This window comes from Rhododendron vialii, chromosome 6a (genome assembly GCF_030253575.1).
Source record: "Rhododendron vialii isolate Sample 1 chromosome 6a, ASM3025357v1".
NCBI classification, from domain to species: Eukaryota; Viridiplantae; Streptophyta; class Magnoliopsida; order Ericales; family Ericaceae; genus Rhododendron; species Rhododendron vialii.
This window is the reverse complement of record NC_080562.1, coordinates 38,451,250-38,458,128: the sequence shown is the minus strand read 5'-3', so window position 1 is coordinate 38,458,128 and position 6,879 is coordinate 38,451,250. Positions and strand designations below refer to the sequence as shown.

Below are 6,879 nucleotides of genomic sequence, written 5' to 3'. Positions count from 1 at the left end.
CCAAACCAAGTCCAAAGGTTTCTGCTACTTCGTGTCTAGAACCAAATTAGTTGGCTTGACATCTGCAGATACGTGTAATTGAGAAGTAGTATTTTGTCTCACAGTATTTTGGCTTGACTCTTAGTTTTCTAGTTGTGAACTTTGTTGTTTTCGTAACTTGGTTTTGGTTTTTCAATGAATTTAACTTAAGCAAAAAAAAAATACAAACCAACTCCAAATACGAAGAACTCTCGGTCAGTTCATTTTGTGAGTAGTTTTCTTGTAGTTCTTTGATAGCTTTTTTTAGGCCCAAGATAGAGGCATCATGAGAATCACGAGCACAGTGTCCCCATGTCCAAAAACCACAGATTACTGGCATATTTCAACCATTTCTAAACTTTTGAATCGTGTGTGTGTGTATATATACCTGAAAACCAAAAAATATGTCAATGAAATCTTCATGAATGGAACTCATGGAATCACTTTATACGGGCTTCTTGTGTGCCTTTCTTATGCTTTAACAATCCTTATAAAGATTGCCTTTTTTTACTCCTTCCAATTCGGACTAGAAAAATTCAGTAAAAAAATAGATTAAAAATATTTGCTGCATCACATGCGCCTCAGGTGCCATTTGAGTGCGCCCCAGGCGCATTTGCGCCAGGGCACATCAACATGTCATGTCCAATTTGTTATAGTTGAAATTTTTTATATTCTATGCGAGATTATGTAGGATTTTATGCCAGAAGAATTGCATAATAACACCAGTAAAAGTAATCAAATAGTTAACCAAAACATATTAGAAAAGCCCGTGGGGTTGGCTGAGCCACGCGGAACTGCGCTCTCCCTTATAAATGATACACCTCCTTCTAAACCAGGTTGGATGATGTTATTTCCTCAAAATACAACGATCTCTAAGTCTACTTTTTTACAGTGAAGCAAAACTTTACGAACCAATTATTTCCCAACACTCAAATACTCTGAGAAATATATGATCACGATGTGCAGATAATTGCAGAACCAAACCTTGAAGAAGTTCGAGCAAGTGTTTTGTTTTTCCTTTTGTGTTGTTCTCAAAAAGGAGATGAAGGAGCTATTTAATCTCAAAGTGTTTTCTGTTCCTTTTTCTCCATCCCATATTCCCAGCTATTTGCATACCCATATGTGATTTTTACAGATTCAATGAGGAATGGGTTGAAATAAATAGTACTCATTGTTAGAGAATCATTCCCAATGCAGAGAGTGTCTAGAAGTAGAACATGTACGCATTTCCTGAATAGAAAATGTTAGGAATCCGTTGTGGCGGCACTATATAAACATCGTAGTTGTAATGTGGTGGCAGTAGACTGAATATAGAAAATACAGCCAATCCTTTTCGGTGTTCTCTTTTGGAAATATTCTCAATTTTTGTTGTGTTTGTAGTTTTAGCAAGACACACAAATTTGAATTTGAAAATATTTAAGCCCTGTTTTAGGCGAATGTCAATTATAAAATGATTTTTCCTATGCTTTGATGAAGTTTGGATACTCTATGAACACTGTGAAACACTTAATAAAATAAGAAATACCTTAGAATAGTAATTTGATTACCAAATCGAATAGAGAACGTGTTTCAGCCTTAGTGGCTTCGACGATTTTTGTAGTTGTATTGTTTCTATCCAATTTTCATGAATGAAACACAAATATTTGTATGGCTGGATTCCGCCATCTTTTAGTACTTTAAAAACTCTATTTATTGATATAAAATGGGTCTTGAGCCAATTTAAAATGAGAAACAAACACGCGTTATACTGGAATGAATCATATTTTGACCCATCGAGGGTAAAATGGTCACTTCCTTTGATGTACAAATGATTTTTTATCCAAACTACTTGAGATAGAAAGTAAATTGGACAAGCTTTCTAACGGTTCAAACCACGCGCAAATTGGAGTTCGGGGGTGTCCGGGACAAATCCGCAAAGTTTGAGCAACATTAATGCATCCCAGGCGCAATCTTTCGCGCCCAGGCGCATTTCAATGCGCCCCGGGCGCATCTTGAACATTGCACAACATGTCCCAACTTTGCCGACTTGCCCCAGACACTCCCGAACTCCAATTTGGTCGTGGTTTGAACCGTTAGAAAGCTTGTCGAATCTAGTTTCCAACTGAATTGATTTCGATGAAAATAATTTGTACATCAAAATACATGACCATTTTACCCTCAATTGGTCGGGAAAAAAATTATTTCAATAAAACGCTCGTACTGTTTTCATTTTAAATCGGATTAAGACCAATTATATAACAATAAATAAGGATTTCACTATATTAAAAGATGATGGAAATGAACAATTAAAATAATGAAGTTTTATTAATGTAAAGTTGGTCGAAGGGAGAGCGATTCAAAGATCATCAAAGCGACAAAGGCTAAAGTACATTTTTGTACATCCTAAGTTCCATTTGAGGCACACATCCCCAGTTCTAGGGTACTCATTCATTAATTCTGTAAGAGTGCCCACAAGATTCATTGAGCTCTCTACACTTCATTAAATAATCAGAAGCCATTTCATCATCAGGATTCACCCGAGGCAAAGGTGAGAGATAACCTGAGCGAGTCGAGCTCAGAGGGGTGCTCCTCAAGTGAGTTTTTTGTAATGTTATTGCGTATGATCCTATTATAAGTTTCTCTCCATTCAAGTGAGAGTGTTTGGTTTTGATCATCGACGCAGTACATGACCATGAGACATAGATGATTTGATGTCAACAAGGATTCTGCAAGTTCGGCTCCCTATGTATGTCCAAAGACATTCCCTAGATGGTTGTTGAAAGAAAGAACTTGAGAAAGTATTTAGCCATGGTCGAACACCTAGCCAGGCTTCTCATTCGAGAAATGATGTAGTGCTCATTATCGAAATATCTTGATCGTCATGTTTTTAGAGAAGGAAGAAAAAAGAGAATAGCAAGACGTTCAACCTTGACCCCTCACAAACAATGGGAAACCTGTAGCTATCTATGGGGCTAATTTAGAGAGTGGGTTTTTATCCTAAGCAATTTGATACTCAATAAATTCAGCAGTTACTACAATGATGTAATTGGGACACACGGATTCACGAAGTGCTCAGAGGCTTCAAACAACCGAGTGGAACAGACGACACAAACCAAGCAGAATGTGCAAAAGCAGCAAAACCTAGTTTGTTACAATGGAGTTTGTTTCCAACATCGCCTAAGCAAAAAAACGAGGGGAGAAAACGCAACTATAAAATAAGCAAGCCAAGAGAAGAGAAGACATACCTTTCTCGGTCTTCTGGCTAAGATCAAGTGTAGTATCTATTCTTATTAAGTGTAGTATCTATTCTTATTAGTTTAATATCTAATATGTGGGCCGTCGGCTCACTCTTTATTAAATTAATTTTTTGAGGGGGAAGGTCCCCTACAGTAGCTCGCTACTGGCTGGGGCCTCTCATACGTTGCCTTGGTGTTGCACTACTGCCTTGGCCTAGCTCACCATACCCAAACCAAGTTCAAAGGTTTCTGCTACATCGTGTCTAGAACCAAATCCGTTTAGTTGCTGGGCTAAGGTCTCTTTCCCTATCAGTTTGTTTTGGTGGGTCTGTTCTAAACTCTATAGTTTTTGTAACTTGGTTTTGGTTTTCATGAATTTTGACTTACCCAGGAAAAAAATACAAACCGATCCCAAAAATACGGAAAACTCTCAGTCAATTTATTTTGTGAGTAGTTTTCTTGTAGTTATGATTTTCAGAACCCCAAAAGTACAAAATTTTGATCACTTTTTTAGGTCCAAGATAGAGCTCCATGAAAATCACGAGCACATTGCCCCGAGGTCGAAGAACCACATATTTTTACTTGCATATTTCAACCATTTCTAAACTTTTGAATCATGTATATACCTGCAAATACAAATATCTGTCAATGAAATCTTCATGGATGGAATACATGGAATCACTTCGTACGGACTTCTTGTGCCTCTCTTACGCTTTAACAATCCTTATAATGCTTAAAGTATTGCCTTTTTTAGTCCCCTGCCAATTTGGACTAAAAAAACTCAGTAGAACACAAAATAAAAATATTTGTTGCATCACATGCAACTCAGGCGCAATTCGGGTGCGCCCCAGGCGCATGTACGCTACGCCCGGGCTCATCCACATTTTCTCTCATTTCGTGATTGCGCCTCCGGCGCATTTGTATTGCTCCTTGGGAGCATTCACTTTTTTGTCTTTTGATGTAATGTACCACAGAATTCCATGCCAGCGTGCTCAGAAGAGCAAAATGTTTTAGTTGTGAACTCCATAATTCTTGACCAAAAAAAAAACAAAAACAAAAACTCCAGAGGTCATTGGTTCTTGTGTTTCACTGCTAGACCTTACTTCACCTTGCATTTTGTTAAAGCCATTGTCAACTTCCACAATCTATCTATCGATCAATATACTATAGAAATGTAGTTGAAGCCAAAAGCCTCTCAATCCTAAATTCCTAGAAGTTTGAATTTTTTTTTTAACAAAAAAATGAAAGAGAGAGAAAAACGTGGGGAGGTGGAGAGAGAGAGAGGGGAACGTGGAAGGGGGCAGGGAGAGAGAGACTTAGGAAAAATTATTCCATGCCCAGTAGGAGTCTCGTCACGTGGTACTCCAAATTCATTAAACATGAGACCGAAAAAATATAAACTATATTTTTTATCACCATGCATTAAACAGGTACAATGTTTGATTTTTTTTTGTTACAAATTAGTTTGATTTAATATTTTTTGAAGTAATTTAATTTGATTTAATATTTGTTAAATGCATGGAATCAAAAAAATTCACATCGATATTTTGTTCTTAAACTATCTTTTTTGGGGTGCCTGCTAAGGGGACAGCATATGTGTTGGGCCAATCTAGGCCGTTCATACTCGGCAATGGATGACTCAGATTGCATCTCAATCGAACAGCTCTCGACCATCCATTGTTGTTCTGCTGAGATGCAATATGAGCTGTCTATTGCCGAGCATGGACAGCCCAGATTGGCCTAACATGCATGTTGTTCTAGAGGGATACCATGCACCCGAGGTTCCCGTTTGATGCACAAGACAAAATAGTTCTGTGGTTCCGCTACAAAATATCGAGCTCGCACAAAATTTATTTTTTGTCCCATCCGTCGAACCAGAACGATGCTAGTATACTGTCATGAAATGTACGAAGAAACAACATCCCTTCTATCAATTTCACTGAAAACGATTTCTACATTTTTAAATTTGAGTTTTAACATTGCATAGTTTGTGAACGAATCCATTGCATAGTTTGAAAGACTGAAAGCATGACAATAAGTTGCAACATCGCATAGTTTGTGAACGAATCATTTATCCTTCACAAAGACAACAGTGTTCAACGAAACAGATTTACCGTCTCACTTGCATTCAAGCAAACTTATCCGAAAAATAGAACTTATTTGAGAAAACGAAAGCCCCAACCCCTACCTATTACTTTGATACAAAAATCATTAATCTGCGCTAGCTAGTCAATAAGCACCATAGAATGAACTTAATTGGTTTACAGAAAATTTTCATGAATAGACAATGTTAGGAATCCGTTGTGGTGGCACTAAAGATTGAAGTTGTAATGTGGTGGCAGTAAAATGAAATATAGAATATACTATCAATCCTTTTCGGTGTTCTCGTTTGGAAATATTCTCAATTTTTGTTGTGTTGGTAGTTTTAGCAAGACACCGAATTTTGAATTTGAAAAAAATATTTAAGCCCCACTTTGGGCGAATGTCAATGATGAAATGATTTTTCCTACACTTTGATGAAGTGTGGATACACTATGAACACTGTGAAACACTTAAGCAAAGAAGAAATACCTTAGAATTAGTAATTTCATTACCAAATCAAACGTCGAACGTGTTTTAATCTTAGTGGCCGGCTTCGACGATTTTTGCAGTTGTCTAGTTTCTATCCAGTTTTCAAGAACTAAACGCAAATATTTTTATGGTTGGATTCTGCCATCTTTTAGTACTTTAAAAACACTATTTATTGATATATAATGGGTCATGATCCAATTTAAAATGAGAAATGTACATGTGTTTTATTGGAATGAATCATATTTTGACCCATCGAGGGTAAAATGGTCACTTCAATTGATGTATAAACGATTTTTTATCCAAACTACTTCGGTTAGAAATTAAATTGGACAAGCTTTCTAACGGTTCAAACCACGCAAAAATTGGAGTTCGGAGGTGTTCGAAGCAAGTCCGCAAAGTTTGACATGTTATTTAGCATTTATGCGCCTCAGGCGCAAGTCCTTTGTGCCCAGGCGCATTTCAATGCGCCCCGGGCGCATCTTGAACATTCCACAACAAGTCCAATTTTGCGGACTTGCCCCAGGCACTCCCGAACTCCAATTTGCTCGTGGTTTGAACCGTTAAAAATCTTGTCCAATCTACTTTCCTACCAATTTTTTTTTGATTAAAAAAAATTTGTACATCAAAATCCATGACTATTTTACCCTCAATTGGTTGAAAAACAAATTATTTCAATAAAATGCTCGTATGCTTCCATTTTAAATCGGATTAAGACCAATTACATAATGATAAATAAGGGTTTTTCACAGTATTAAAAGATGATGGAAATGACCAATTAAAATATTGAAGTTTTGTTTTTAAAAAGTTGGTCGAAGGGAGACTGATTCAAAAGATCATTGAAGCGACAAAGGCTAAGGTACGTTTTCCCGCCCATTTACGCATTCTAAGGTCCATTCGATGCACACATCCCTAGTTCTAGAATACTCATTCATTCTATAAGAGTGTCCAAAAGGTTCATTGGGCTCTCCACACTTTATTAAATAATCAGGATTCACCCTAAGGCAAGAGTACTTGGGATGAGGGTGAGAGATAGAAGAGGGAGTCGAGCTCAGAAGGGTGAGTTTTTTTTAATGTT

General features: G+C 37.1%; 1 pseudogene; it reads left to right on the top strand.

Annotated features, from left to right (window-relative positions):
* Window positions 1-3,238: 3,238 nt before the first annotated feature.
* On the top strand, window positions 3,239-3,461 carry LOC131331617 (U2 spliceosomal RNA; annotated as a pseudogene).
* Window positions 3,462-6,879: the final 3,418 nt, after the last annotated feature.